Genomic DNA, 15021 nt, shown 5'->3' with positions numbered 1-15021 from the left:
CTTCACACCATTAGGCCCCGCCCCCTCACAGCATTTTGCCGTGATTCGCGGGGATCTGAGAAGAGGAGGGACTATTCACAGTAGCCCCGTCTGATTCATACAGCCAAGGGAGTATATCAGACGCAGGGGGTTTTATTGTCACAGTGCTCTGGTGACAGGGAGCTCCTGCTTAAAGGCTGCAGGAGTTGGATGATTATGTCGCTGACTCTGTCCTGCGTGTCCTCCTCTTGCCGTCCTGAAGTGCTCTATGACTCCGCCCACGATGGGCAGTTCAAACGAGAAAACCTGACCAGTAACAGTGCAGCTGCGTGGTAAAGCACTTTACCCCTGTCACCTGAACCGGCCCATCTGGTCATCGGCCCTTCTGGCATTTGCCAGAACTGCCAGATGACCAGTCCGGCCCTGATAGTAACATTGATATGGTCTTATGCACTAAGTGTTTTGATCTATGCCTCTTCTTTTAACCCTGGGTATCAATATACCAAGGATATCATCAATTATATATCTATTTGTGATCAAGTGGTTATATTACTGAGAGAAAAAAAATCACATAGGCAATAGGGGGGAGGGGTCCTGTTGCCTGGAAACCCTCCTCCCTAGCCCACACCATGGTGACCACAATAGAAATACCATATAATACTAAAGTTGCCTGTTTTTAAGATCCCCTCAGTATCACAAATAAAATAGTTAGCACCACCTGTTGATATTTTAAAATGTGTGAGCCAGTAATGAATATACTTGTGCAGACCTAGGAGATCTGGAAAACATGCACTGTTAGGGGTGCAAAAGGAGACCAATCTGTACATATATGTTCAGGGCAGTGCAAGGTTCATTTGGTGCTCTCCCAGACTCCCAAATGTTCTTAAATGATCTGGAATGGAGCCCTCATCACATTCAGTATGTCCCTACTTCCGCATATAATGGCATCCTGTGATCGCTGGTCCTGTATATGTCAGAATTATTACATATACTATATTTCATATGACATATATATTATAGCTGGTTAAGTGCTAATTATGCCCTCTTCATGGACTAGCCACACTTGCTTTAAAATCAAGCATTTGGAACCCCCCCCCCTCTAGAAATCCTGCGTTTGCTCCTGGAATCATATTATATGGGTGTTTGTTGTTGGTGGTTGTTTTTTTTATGTATTTTAATGCATCCCAATAAAGTTTAACTGTTTTTGAAATTACACAGATTAAGATGCTTTTAATATTATATAATTGGCATTTCATATATACTGTATGTGTCTAAAACTTTTTTTTTATTGTTTTTGATTTATTAGTTTAATTTTTTTTTTTTTTAATCAAAGTGTAATCTTTGTTTCAAATTTATTAAAGATTTGGCTTAATAAAAATATACCAGGCTGGTTCTCCACCAGTAAAGTGGTAAAATGGTCATTTTAGCAAAAGCTAAAGGGAAAGGCGTTTTACACCACGGAATGTACGTTGGGATTTTTTTAATTGATTTATTTATTACTATTAGTTATTTAATTAGATGCCTTTTTAACATATGGGCTATTATAGGCTCATATTAGAATAGAGGACATACATTTGGTTCCATAGGCTCTAAGGGCTCAATCCAATTATTTGCGAGTTTGCAAAAGTGAGTTTGTTTCATGAAACTTGCATACATCGAAATGGCAATTCGCAGTAGTCGCGGTAAGGGTGAGCGACTTTTCTACAAAATGTGAACTAGAAGAAGTGCATGAAAAAGTGGGGAAACCATCCTGGACCCTAAAAAAGTTACAACTTAGATATCAGGATTATATAGAAGTATGTTAGTTGCCATAAGGATAATACTGAAGGTTTTTAAAAGGTGTGAAATGGATGATTGATTTTTACACTTTTTAATAATGGCTGAAAAATTATAGGAAGCAAGTGTTTTTCAGCAAATTAAAGTCTTTCTAGCATTTTGGGGTACAGGAAAATGCTTGTACAGTGATTTTGCAGTATGTTTATACTAGTTTGTAAAAAGTAATAATCAACGCTTTTAGCTTGCATCTACAAGCTCAAAAACCCCTATCCCATCAATACAACACCTCTACATATTATTTGCACCACCACATACCTATACCAAATCATTTACACCTCCACATACCTGTCCCACATCATTTACACCTCCACATACCTGTCCCATATCATTTACACCTCCACATACTGTACCTGTCCCATATCATTTACACCTCCACATACTGTACCTGTCCCATATCATTTACACCCCCACATTCCTGTCCCACATCATTTACACCTCCACATACCTGTCCCACATCATTTACACCTCCACATACCTGTCCCATATCATTTACACCTCCACATACTGTACCTGTCCCATCTCATTTACACCCCCACATTCCTGTCCCACATCATTTACACCTCCACATACCTGTCCCCTATCATTTACACCTCCACATACTGTACCTGTCCCATATCATTTACACCTCCACATTCCTGTCCCACATCATTTACACCTCCACATACCTGTCCCATATCATTTACACCTCCACATACTGTACTTGTCCCATATCATTTACACCCCCACATTCCTGTCTCACATCATTTACACCTCCACATGTAACACCCCTACTTGACTTATTTCTATGGTGATATGTACTGAATGACTCACCGATACGGCAAGGATGGAATCAGTCCAATATAACTCTTTAGATGACTCTTTTGCTGATGGGTTTAACCGTGAGTTCCGCAACCCCCCACACAAGATATCAGTCAACTGGTGCCGAACAGTGTTACTATTTATTGCAATAACAAGGTCAAGTGAGATTATGCAAAAGATTAACACCAAAAGCTTACGGTGTACATTTCATACATTAATATACATATAACAATTTGCTCACTACAGTAAAAGGACACAGGTCCACGAAAGTTTTATTTGACTGGAAACAGGAGCCTCCTTGGCCGCTCCCCTGCAAAGTAAGCTGGTTATCTCAATGCACTAGACAGTTAATATCTCACATGCATAAATGTATACGTTATGCAAACCAACAATAACAATGTATTTTATCAATGTTTAAAACTTATACTCTAGAACTAGCTGATCAGCTAACAGTACCGGTGGTGCACATTTGCTGCTGAGAGGATCCTAAAGTCCTCCAAAGGGAATTTTTACTGAAGAGCCTGATGAGCCTGCATTGTATGATCCTGGTCCTGAGCTGTCAATTGTAACAGAGGGCTCTGAATTGTCTAATAACTCAGTATATAAAAGTTTCAGAGTAATTAAATGAGTCCCTGCTGGCTTTCAGTTACTGCCTTTTATAATCCAGGGAGCAGAGGTTAAGGCTAGTACTGCCCATAGAAGAAGGCTGCTTTTAACTTATAAGTCGCTTGTTATGATGATCAAAACATTCTTGGCTACATTATAAGTAAGTAAGCTGCTGTCACCTTTTTATGACTGTAGAGAGTAGACTTCATGCATGCAGATAGTTTTTTTGGTACTTGTGTTATCCTTATCCTATCCTTCACGTTTAGTAGCCTGTCAGGGGCATGCCACTATTAGTCTCTGTATATTATAACACTGTAGGGGGAGGTCTCAATCGCCCTGCTTTATAGAGGGAGCACTGACCCCTACTCTAAAGTTATAGTTCTGACTCCTGCTCTTAAGTTATAGTTCTGACTCCTGCTCTTAAGTTATAGTTCTGACTCCTGCTCTTAAGTTCCCCTATTGTCTGCTGCCGCTACCATTAAAGATGACAGACGTAGAGGTAACAATGTGTGGGGTGATGTTAGGTCCCTTCACTTCTGTAGGTAGCTGGGGATTAAGTTTGCAGAGTTGACAGCAGGGTGATATCAGTGTAAGGGTGGTGCTTACTGTATCTGCAGACCTCTCCGGCAGTGCTCAGTTGATGATGGGAGTCACTTCTCCACAGAGGGATGGCCCCCGCTCGTCCGCTCCGCCTTCCACGGATCCCGCCTCCGGATCTCGTCACTGACAACAGCCCTCCTCCTTCTCCGAGTCTCACCGGACCTTCCAGCTACAAGAGAGGAGATGAGGTCTGTCCTGGTCGCCTCCGCGATCGGAGTCCTCTGCACCCGCCGGCCAGCCGCCGACGGGGAAAGGTACGTGCGCAGGTCCAGCTTCCCCGCGATCACCTCAGGACTGACTCGCGGTCAGTCAGGCAGCCCTTTTTTATTGTGTCCCATCCGGGGCTTCTGCACGCGCCGGCTTTCCTCCCGCCGAAGTCGTGTGCCACAGCTGACAATGCCACCAGCAGCCAACCACTCTTCCCCTGCCATACAGGGCTCTCCCTTACAGTTCCATGGGAGAGTCCTGCCTCGTGCTCTCCCCTAACAGTCACAGTATAAGTCAAAGAGGAGGCACCATCACTCCTGGTGAAATAGGGCACAGGCATTAACTATACACATTGTAAAACATCACTGACGAAAGGTATCATCTATCATGGCCTTCACTTTAATTAATACAGGATTATCTTACACCAGGGATCCTATAAGGCGGTGTTCCCACAGTTTGGGGGTACCACATTCCCTCCCTCTAAAACATGCGTGTCCTCACGCAGGGTTACATATGACAATTATTATTCCCAAGGCTTAAAATTAACATCAAAATAATTGGCACCAATTGCGATATCATTGTTGGTATCTTTGGGGTAATCTTCCCCTAGTGCTCCTCACTGATCGCCTGAGTTCGAGGGAGTTCAGATCAGTTTTAGGACAACTTGGAGACCTTCCTTCCATTGTTCCTGAGGTTATTTCATCAGAGGAGATCGGGGGGCTACAATGGACAGGCCAATACATGCTCATCAGTAGATCCAAACAATCAACTGGTTTTTCGATTTGAGGAGTTTCTGACCTTCTTCTTTCTGATTCATACTCGACCATACAACTAGCAGTTGGGTGACGATACTCTTTAAGTTGGTCACGGTGAATGAGATGTCTGCGGCTGCCATCCTTTCTTTGGATAATATACAAAGCTATACCCTCTTTGGGTTTCTCAATTATGGTGTAGGGGATCACTTCCCATTGATGATCTAATTTGCTGGTTCGTTGATTTTTTTTCTTCCATACTTGACTTCCAATGGGTAATGGTTCAGCATGAGCGTTAAGATCGTAATTTTGTTTCTGTTTATCTTGAGCCTTTTGACTTTGTCGATTTACTAGGTCATAGGCTATTTTTAATCGAGACTGATGTTCAGCTACCCATTCCTTTTGATGGTGAGGGTCTTGCGGTTCTTCTAAAGACACTTCTAGCTGTATGTCTGCGGGCAATTGACCCTGCTGCCCAAATAATAGGTAGTACGGGGTATATCCGGTGGTTTGGTGTACAGTATTATTGTAGATATAGACCAATTCGGCTATTAGAGTAGGCCATTCGTTTTGTTGTGGCAGGGGAACGGCTCTGAGAAGATTGATGAGGGTCTGGTTCATTCTCTCACAGACACCATTTCCTTGTGGGTGGTAGGTGGTGGTTCGCAGTTTATCGCATCCATATAATTTGCACAGTTCCTGAAATAGGTGCGATTCGAAAGCAGACCCTTGGTCTGTCAGAACTTTCTCAGGATAGCCATACGGTCGAACAAAAGCCCTCCAGAATATTTCGGCTGTGGTTTGTGCGGTGATGTCCCGTACTGGTAAGATAACAGCATACTTGGTGTAGTGATCTACCATAGTTAGGGCATATTGATAGCCAGTTCGGCTTCTTTCCAATTTGACATGGTCAAGGGTGACTATCTCCAGGGGACGACAAGTTACGATAGGATGCAAAGGGGATTTTTGTGAGGTCAGTGCCTTCTTTTTTAAGGCACAAGGGACACAGTCTTGGCACCAGGTTTCGATACTTTCCCGCATATTAGTCCAGTAAAATCGTTTTCTGATGGTGGTTTCAGTTTTCTGATGACCAAAGTGGCCAGAGCCATCATGATAAGTCTTTAGAATGGTCTCTGCTTCCACCCTAGGTACCACTATCTGGGTTACTGGTAGATGTGTTTTAGGGTCAATGCTTTTCCGAACCAATAAGCCATTTTGCACGGTCATCCTTTCCCGTTGTCTCCATAGTTTCAAGACTTCCAATGGGGCACTCTGCCTTTCCTGCGTAGATAGTTGCCTGTGACTTTGAAGTAAGGTTACGATTTGCTGAATATTGGGACTATTCTTCTGCCTTTGTAGCCACAGCCCTTCTTTATCAATGCTCAGGAGGGAACTATCAGGGCGGTTGTCAGATGTGATGGCATTTTGGATTGGGCCGGTCGCAACTTGCCGAAAGATAGGCATTTCAATCGCTTCTTCCAGGTCTCCTGTCTCCGCTGGCTCTTTTTGGTGGGATATCCTGGATAGAGCATCGGCATTGATATTTACCCTGCCACTTCGGTACTGGATGTCAATTTGAAAGTTAGCCAATCGGGAAACCCACCGTTGCTCAAGGGCCCCTAATTGTGCAGTTTGTAGGTGAACCAACGGGTTACAATCGGTATAGGCAATAACCGGGGTGGCCAAAAGGTTGTTTTTAAATTTCTCAGTGACCGCCCACACTAGTGCCAGCAACTCTAATTTAAAGGCACTATAATTAGTGTTGTTCCTTTCCGTTCTTTTCAAACTTCTGCTGGCATAGGCGATAACACGCTCTCGCCCCTCTTGTTCTTGTGAAAGGACTGCTCCCAGACCTTGATTGCTGGCGTCTGTATATAAGTGGAAGGGATGGCCATAGTTGGGATAGGCCAACAAGGGTGCTTCTGTCAAGACGATTCTTAGTCGATCAAAAGCTTCCTGGCATCTTGATGTCCACTCTATTGGGAGATTCCTCGTGTGCCCGGAGTTGGGTACTCCCCTCAGGAGTTCTTGGATTGGGGCTGCAATCTCTGAAAAAATGTTCCACAAAACGTCGGTAGTACCCGATGAAGCCTAGGAATCGTCGTACATCTCTGATGGTGCGTGGAATAGGCCATTCTCGTACGGCTTGAACCTTGTCGGGGTCAGGCGAAATCCCATCAGCTGCCACTATATGCCCCAAATAGGATACTTTCGGCTTGAGGAGATGGCACTTGGATGGTTTTAATTTGAGGCCATACTTGACAAGCTGTCCGAACACTTCTCTCAGGTGCTGGAGATGGTCTTGATAAGTTCGGGAAAATACGATCACGTCGTCCAAGTATAATAGAACCATTTCGAAATTTCTATGGCCGAGGCAATGCTCCATCAGCCTCTGAAATGTCCCAGGAGCATTACAGAGCCCAAAGGGCATTCTCAGGAACTCAAATAATCCCATTGGGGTCATAAAGGCGGTCTTTTCTCTATCCTTAGGATCCACCTGCACCTCCCAATAACCGCTGGTTAGGTCAAGAGTCGAAAAATACTTGGCTGTCTTCAGGGCTGTTAACGATTCCTCAATCCTTGGAAGGGGATAGGCATCTTTATGGGTAACATTATTAAGTTTTCGGTAGTCGATGCAAAATCGTAATTGTCCATCCTTTTTTTTTACAAGGACCATCGGGGCTGCCCATGGGCTATGACTCTTTTTGATGACTCCCGATGCCTCCATGTCCTGCAACATCTTCCTAACTGGCTGGTATAGAGCTGGGGCGAGGGGACGGTGCCTTTCTTTAATCGGGTTAGCATTGCCGGTTGGAATGTGGTGCATGATACAGTCAACCTTCCCAAAGTCGGAGGGATCTGCACTGAAGGCCTCTGAACACTCTCGAACCACTTGGAGAACCCCCTCCTTCTTGTCGACCGTCGTCTCCTCATCCCCAATTTGGATAGCAGCCCACCAGGTTTCTTCCTCGGAGTTTTGTTCAGTGTTTGTTGTGATACTGCGTTGTTTTGCAACAAACTTTGGGTCAATAACATCCTGAAAAGTAACTTGAGATAATTTAGCTATGGGATGATGCCTGAAGAGTCGAATATGGTGGTTGTGAGGGTTCCACCATAGCCTCATAACTGGTCCCTCGGGGCCCACAGCGTGCTTTGGCCCAGATTACAGTTTCCGCATTGGGTTGTAGAATTATAGGTTGACGACCGGCAACTCGGACTTTTCCTATTTCTCCTTCTGCGTTGGCCAACTTCTGATGTCCTTGGATGACTTTGATAGTATGCTGCAGGACTTGGCGTTCTGCCGTTTTCTTCTGAAAAAGTTCAGCCTTTAAGGCCATAATGAGTTCCTCAGGGCAGTTCTGTAGAACGTTCATCCCAATGATGACAGCTACAGCATTGTCGTCTTCCACATTGGTAATGATACACCCTTGTTTAGGTAGAATCGCCTTTCCCACTTGAATGTCTGTTTCCCAATACCCCTGGCATGAGATTCCCAGGCCGTTGCTGGCAATTAGCTGTAGCCACGTGGGTGGCGGAAGAAGGATAGGTTCATCTTTCAAATATTTCTCGTAGGCTTTTGACTGTATGGTGGTAACTTGGGACCCAGTATCAAGCATAGCGGGTATTTCTATTCCATTTAAATGAACAGGAACAACTGGACAACGTCCTACATATTGCGGCCACCACTTCTCTGGGGTTGGCTCTATTCGTTTTGAGACCCCCGAGGATTGTTCTCCATCCTCGGGGCATTGGAGTTTAAAGAATCTGTTGGGATACAATTTCGTTCGATGTGTCCACTGCGATTACATTTGCGGCAAATTGGACGCCCCATGGAATCGAATTGATCTGTCGGTCGACGCCCGCTGGAGCGGGGTGGAGCCCACCAATCAGAAGTTACTCTCCTTCTCTCCCGACGCCAATTGTCTTCTCTAGGCTCCACTGTGTGCTTCGCAATTTTTTTAATCTCCTGACACATGTCAGTTAGTCCAGCCGCTAACTTCTCCACCTGACTTGTCAAAGTCTGCAATGGATCCACAGTGGTTGACTGAACACTCTGGGCCAAACTCCCTTTGTTCTTAGTGGGACCCCCTGTAGATGAATCTCGAGCTATTTCTTGAAAGCCTGGCATTTCTGGGAAAATGACGTCATCACTCCTGGTAGACCCCACCATTTTAATAGAGGCTTCTTTGAAATCAAGGAAAGTGCTTCGTGGCATTTGCATTCGCAGCAGGCGTAACTGTGCTCTAGTGCTCTCCCCTCGAGACCCCTCAACAAATTGATTAACTAGGGTCTCATCAATGTTTCGCACTTCAGTGGCATCCACAGCTTGGATTCGACGTAGCGCTTCTTGAAGGCTCAGCGCAAAGCTGCGGAGGGATTCCCCAAACTGCTGTTTTCGGGCATAAAATTTCATCTTTAATTCTGACACAGTACAGATATCGAAGGTATCAGCCAATCTTTGTAGAATTTGGTCAATATTTAGCTTTTCTTCTCTTGGCCAGGAAGTAACCTCTCTTAAGGCGGACCCTTTTAGTTGTCCAATTAATATTTCAACTTGCTGACGATCTGTCAAAGGATATAATCGGAACATGCTCCTCATTTTATTTTTAAACTCTCTTAGAGAATTACCTTCTGACTCATGATCTTGTTCATCCCCTGTATATGTTGGGAGCCATGGGGCTCCGAAATAATATGGCATTGTTATAGGGTTTAATTGTGCCATTGCCGGACTTTGTTGAGATGAATCTCCTGCTGAACGTTCTTGTGACATCTTGACTTTATTTCGGGTCTCGTATCCTGTTCTTGGGACGCCAATTTATGTAACACCCCTACTTGACTTATTTCTATGGTGATATGTACTGAATGACTCACCGATACGGCAAGGATGGAATCAGTCCAATATAACTCTTTAGATGACTCTTTTGCTGATGGGTTTAACCGTGAGTTCCGCAACCCCCCACACAAGATATCAGTCAACTGGTGCCGAACAGTGTTACTATTTATTGCAATAACAAGGTCAAGTGAGATTATGCAAAAGATTAACACCAAAAGCTTACGGTGTACATTTCATACATTAATATACATATAACAATTTGCTCACTACAGTAAAAGGACACAGGTCCACGAAAGTTTTATTTGACTGGAAACAGGAGCCTCCTTGGCCGCTCCCCTGCAAAGTAAGCTGGTTATCTCAATGCACTAGACAGTTAATATCTCACATGCATAAATGTATACGTTATGCAAACCAACAATAACAATGTATTTTATCAATGTTTAAAACTTATACTCTAGAACTAGCTGATCAGCTAACAGTACCGGTGGTGCACATTTGCTGCTGAGAGGATCCTAAAGTCCTCCAAAGGGAATTTTTACTGAAGAGCCTGATGAGCCTGCATTGTATGATCCTGGTCCTGAGCTGTCAATTGTAACAGAGGGCTCTGAATTGTCTAATAACTCAGTATATAAAAGTTTCAGAGTAATTAAATGAGTCCCTGCTGGCTTTCAGTTACTGCCTTTTATAATCCAGGGAGCAGAGGTTAAGGCTAGTACTGCCCGTAGAAGAAGGCTGCTTTTAACTTATAAGTCGCTTGTTATGATGATCAAAACATTCTTGGCTACATTATAAGTAAGTAAGCTGCTGTCACCTTTTTACGACTGTAGAGAGTAGACTTCATGCATGCAGATAGTTTTTTTGGTACTTGTGTTATCCTTATCCTATCCTTCACGTTTAGTAGCCTGTCAGGGGCATGCCACTATTAGTCTCTGTATATTATAACACTGTAGGGGGAGGTCTCAATCGCCCTGCTTTATAGAGGGAGCACTGACCCCTACTCTAAAGTTATAGTTCTGACTCCTGCTCTTAAGTTATAGTTCTGACTCCTGCTCTTAAGTTATAGTTCTGACTCCTGCTCTTAAGTTCCCCTATTGTCTGCTGCCGCTACCATTAAGATGACAGACGTAGAGGTAACAATGTGTGGGGTGATGTTAGGTCCCTTCACTTCTGTAGGTAGCTGGGGATTAAGTTTGCAGAGTTGACAGCAGGGTGATATCAGTGTAAGGGTGGTGCTTACTGTATCTGCAGACCTCTCCGGCAGTGCTCAGCTGATGATGGGAGTCACTTCTCCACAGAGGGATGGCCCCCGCTCGTCCGCTCCGCCTTCCACGGATCCCGCCTCCGGATCTCGTCACTGACAACAGCCCTCCTCCTTCTCCGAGTCTCACCGGACCTTCCAGCTACAAGAGAGGAGATGAGGTCTGTCCTGGTCGCCTCCGCGATCGGAGTCCTCTGCACCCGCCGGCCAGCCGCCAACGGGGAAAGGTACGTGCGCAGGTCCAGCTTCCCCGCGATCACCTCAGGACTGACTCGCGGTCAGTCAGGCAGCCCTTTTTTATTGTGTCCCATCCGGGGCTTCTGCACGCGCCGGCTTTCCTCCCGCCGAAGTCGCGTGCCACAGCTGACAATGCCACCAGCAGCCAACCACTCTTCCCCTGCCATACAGGGCTCTCCCTTACAGTTCCATGGGAGAGTCCTGCCTCGTGCTCTCCCCTAACAGTCTAAGTCAAAGAGGAAGCACCATCACTCCTGGTGAAATAGGGCACAGGCATTAACTATACACATTGTAAAACATCACTGACGAAAGGTATCATCTATCATGGCCTTCACTTTAATTAATACAGGGTTATCTTACACCAGGGATCCTATAAGGCGGTGTTCCCACAGTTTGGGGGTACCACACACATACCTGGCCCATATCATTTACACCTCCACATTCCTGTCCCACATCATTTACACCTCCACATACCTGTCCCATATCATTTACAACCCCACATACCTGCTGTCCCACATCATTTACACCTCCACATACCTGTCCCACATCATTTACACCTCCACATACCTGTCCCATATCATTTAGACCTCCACATACCTGTCCCATATCATTTACACCTCCACATACCTGTCCCACATCATTTACACCTCCACATACCTGTCCCATATCATTTACACCTCCACATACCTGTCCCATATCATTTAAACTTCCACATACTGTACCTGTCCCACATCATTTACACCCCCACATTCCTGTCCCACATCATTTACACCTCCACATACCTGTCCCACATCATTTACACCCCCACATACCTGTCCCACATCATTTACACCCCCACATACCTGTCCCACATCATTTACACCCCCACATACCTGTCCCACATCACTTACACCCCCACATACCTGTCCCACGTCATTTACACCTCCACATATCTGCAGGCCACCAAGAGCCGCGCCGGGCCCGAGTAAAAGGGGGCATGGCCTATTCGCGGGAGGCGTGATGACGACCCCTTAGGTGAAGAAAAGTCTTGCAGCACCGCGAAGCGACACTGCATGCTGATGAGGGGGGCGCAGTGAGCCCCCTCAGTCCGGCTCATAACCAGTGGAGGGTGCAATCAGCCTGACCGCTCCCCCCACAGGCATAGGAGACTGCTGTAGCTGCTTCTTAGCAGCCGCGAGCAGTCTGCCAGTGCAGCCCAGCACACATCAGCATGTGCTGGGCTGCTGTGATGTAAGAGGGGGGGGAGTGCTGGACCTGGGCCCCCGCCGTGCCCCTCCAGCATGCCTGGGTAATTAGTACCCACCCCCCCTCTCGGCACCCCTGCATACCTGTCCCACATCATTTAACCCATTATTAGGCTTTTTTGAGGAATTCGTTTAAAATTGATATCTTTATTGGTCAAATGATGTGATTTAAAACCCTCCAAGTGCATGATTATTCATCGGAGGGGTGTACCAGAGGTTCTGACATTTTACCTTACAATAAAGATTGTAGTGGATTTTCTCCTGCTCAGGGGGCTACATACAAAAAAAAGTTTAAATTTCCTCTGAAAAAGCAATGCGAGTTTGGAATTGGATTGCAAATTAAATACACAGTGCGAGTTTCGCCGTGAGAACGTCTCAAAGAACCCAACTTGCACCTAGTTGGATTGACCCCTAAGACTGTGTAGTAGATTGTAATTTTTTTGTATTATTTAGTCCAATTCCATGTATCTCATAATTCGATGTTTTGGTATAAATTCACAGTTTTTCATTGAAAGCAAACTTGATGACACATGGATGTAATTTTTTTGTATCAAAATTATGGCTACCTTAAGGAAACAGGAGATTAGGCCACATTTGAACTTGTGTGATACTTTATTTGTAATTGTCTTTGAAATAAAGTATATTTAACATTTTGGGCAAAATAACTATTGTTCTTATTTCTAATAGATTGCTATTAGGGGTAGGTGGTGAAGTACAGTCACCCAGCATTTGTAATCATGGTCATTTCATTAATTATTGTTTATAACGTTATAGGCCCTAAGATTCTAAAGGGAGTTGTGGAGTCGGTTCCATCAAATCTATTGTCACTATCCCACCATTGTCCTCATTCTTTATTAATTATTTTTGTGTCTTTTATCATCATTATTTTTTAATGCCTTCTCCTTTTGCCTTCTGCTTAATTTATTGTAATACAAGAGCTACAACCTTGGGGTTTAGATATTTTTTTTTTAAACAAATCCACATTTTGCGTGTTATGGTCCCCTTTGGGCTGAACACTACAACCTGTGGCTCTAGTTCCTCATCGAGTATGTTGCACCAAAACTACCTCACTTTGTAAAATGACAATTAGGAACTGTCCATTTGACACACAGAATAAATGAATAAGATTGAAACACCCTGAAGTTTTGGACTTAAGCTCAAGTTCTCTTTTATGGGATGTAATATAATATATAGAATAACAAAGGGAACTGGAAGGAGAAGCGATGATTAGAGTAAAAAGAAATAGACTTTCTTCTAATTCCACTTTGCTGACCTACAGCATGACTGTGAGGTTTCACCTATTTCCCCTATTCCATTAGAGCTACAAAGGCTTCCATGGAAACATACATGCATTGCAACACAACACAAATACAAAGCATGTGCTTATATCTCTAGAGTTGTAATAAAATAAATAAACTGAAACGACATTATCCATGTTTTTGTTTTCATTATTAAAATGTATGAAATAGTGGAAACCGTGTTAAAGTGGCTCTGGTGCTGTCTGTATAAAATGTAAATGGTTTGTTAAAATGACATGACACCTGACCTCCCATTAATAACGTTCTTTCATAAAAGGAAAATATAAATATGTCCTATACATTTGAGTTATTTTCCCCTCTTAAAGCTGTAGTGTAACCGCTCATCCTACTAAATTTCTATTTCTCTCCTGTTTATTATGTATAATAATCATTGCTAAGTTATATTTTGCATCACTATTTTAACATATTTCATATTTCTGAAACCTAAATGCTCAGAAATTAGTAACACTGAAGTATACTATAAGGGGTTAATTAGAGGCTTCATTGAATTTTCAACAGAGAACGGCATAACATGTCTTGGACACCGGAACCTGCCATTCTTAAAGTTGGCTGAAGGAGGTTGCTCTGTATAAATTACATACAGTTTATTTAGCCCAGTTTCTAGCTTCTAGTAACAACATCCCCCCCCATGTGCTGAGTGGTGTGGGTGTCGGATAAAGCGATACGATGGTGGGTTTGACCAAAGTACAAAACCTATTTAGGACTGAAGTTCTATTCTTTACTTTAGAATAATAATATCCGTCCTATTATTTACTTACTGTTGTATACAAATTACGTATATTATTGTTTACACATAAGACAGCACTGTAGATTATACGTTTGCATGTATGCTGTATTTAACATGGAAAAATTGCAATTTTTTCAACTGTAAGAACAACAAATGAGTTTCCTGTTTTGAAGAGCTTACAATTTTATTGTACATAGGAAAATGAACAGACACATTGGCCTTATTCTGAATCGCATGCAATGTGGTTGCAATTCCGGGACTATACAGTGATCATAAGTCCTATGCGACTATCCACCCATATTCTGATTTGAACAAATCTATGTGATAACACTACGCACAGACCCTCAGCTGCAAGAGCAATCATCACTAGTAACATCGCTCACACCTCCCCAGTGCTTGGTGCAGGAGAATGGTGTGCACTCTCCATAGGCAGAACTCTGGCTACACCCTGTCCAGGGGGGCCCACACAACACTCCCTGCACCCATATTTGTTATACTTACCTCTCTGAAGTCCCGCCTCACCTGTAGCAGCACTACACAAAACCCCTGGAAAATGGCTGCTGCGTTTTGTGCATGCGCAGTAGGGAAATCGCAGTAATGCCCAGAGTCTACTGCTTTGTCAGT

Source organism: Taudactylus pleione, unplaced genomic scaffold (assembly GCF_031769625.1).
Source record: "Taudactylus pleione unplaced genomic scaffold, aTauple2 ptg000201l, whole genome shotgun sequence".
Classification (NCBI taxonomy): domain Eukaryota; kingdom Metazoa; phylum Chordata; class Amphibia; order Anura; family Myobatrachidae; genus Taudactylus; species Taudactylus pleione.
This window is presented reverse-complemented; position numbering follows the sequence as displayed.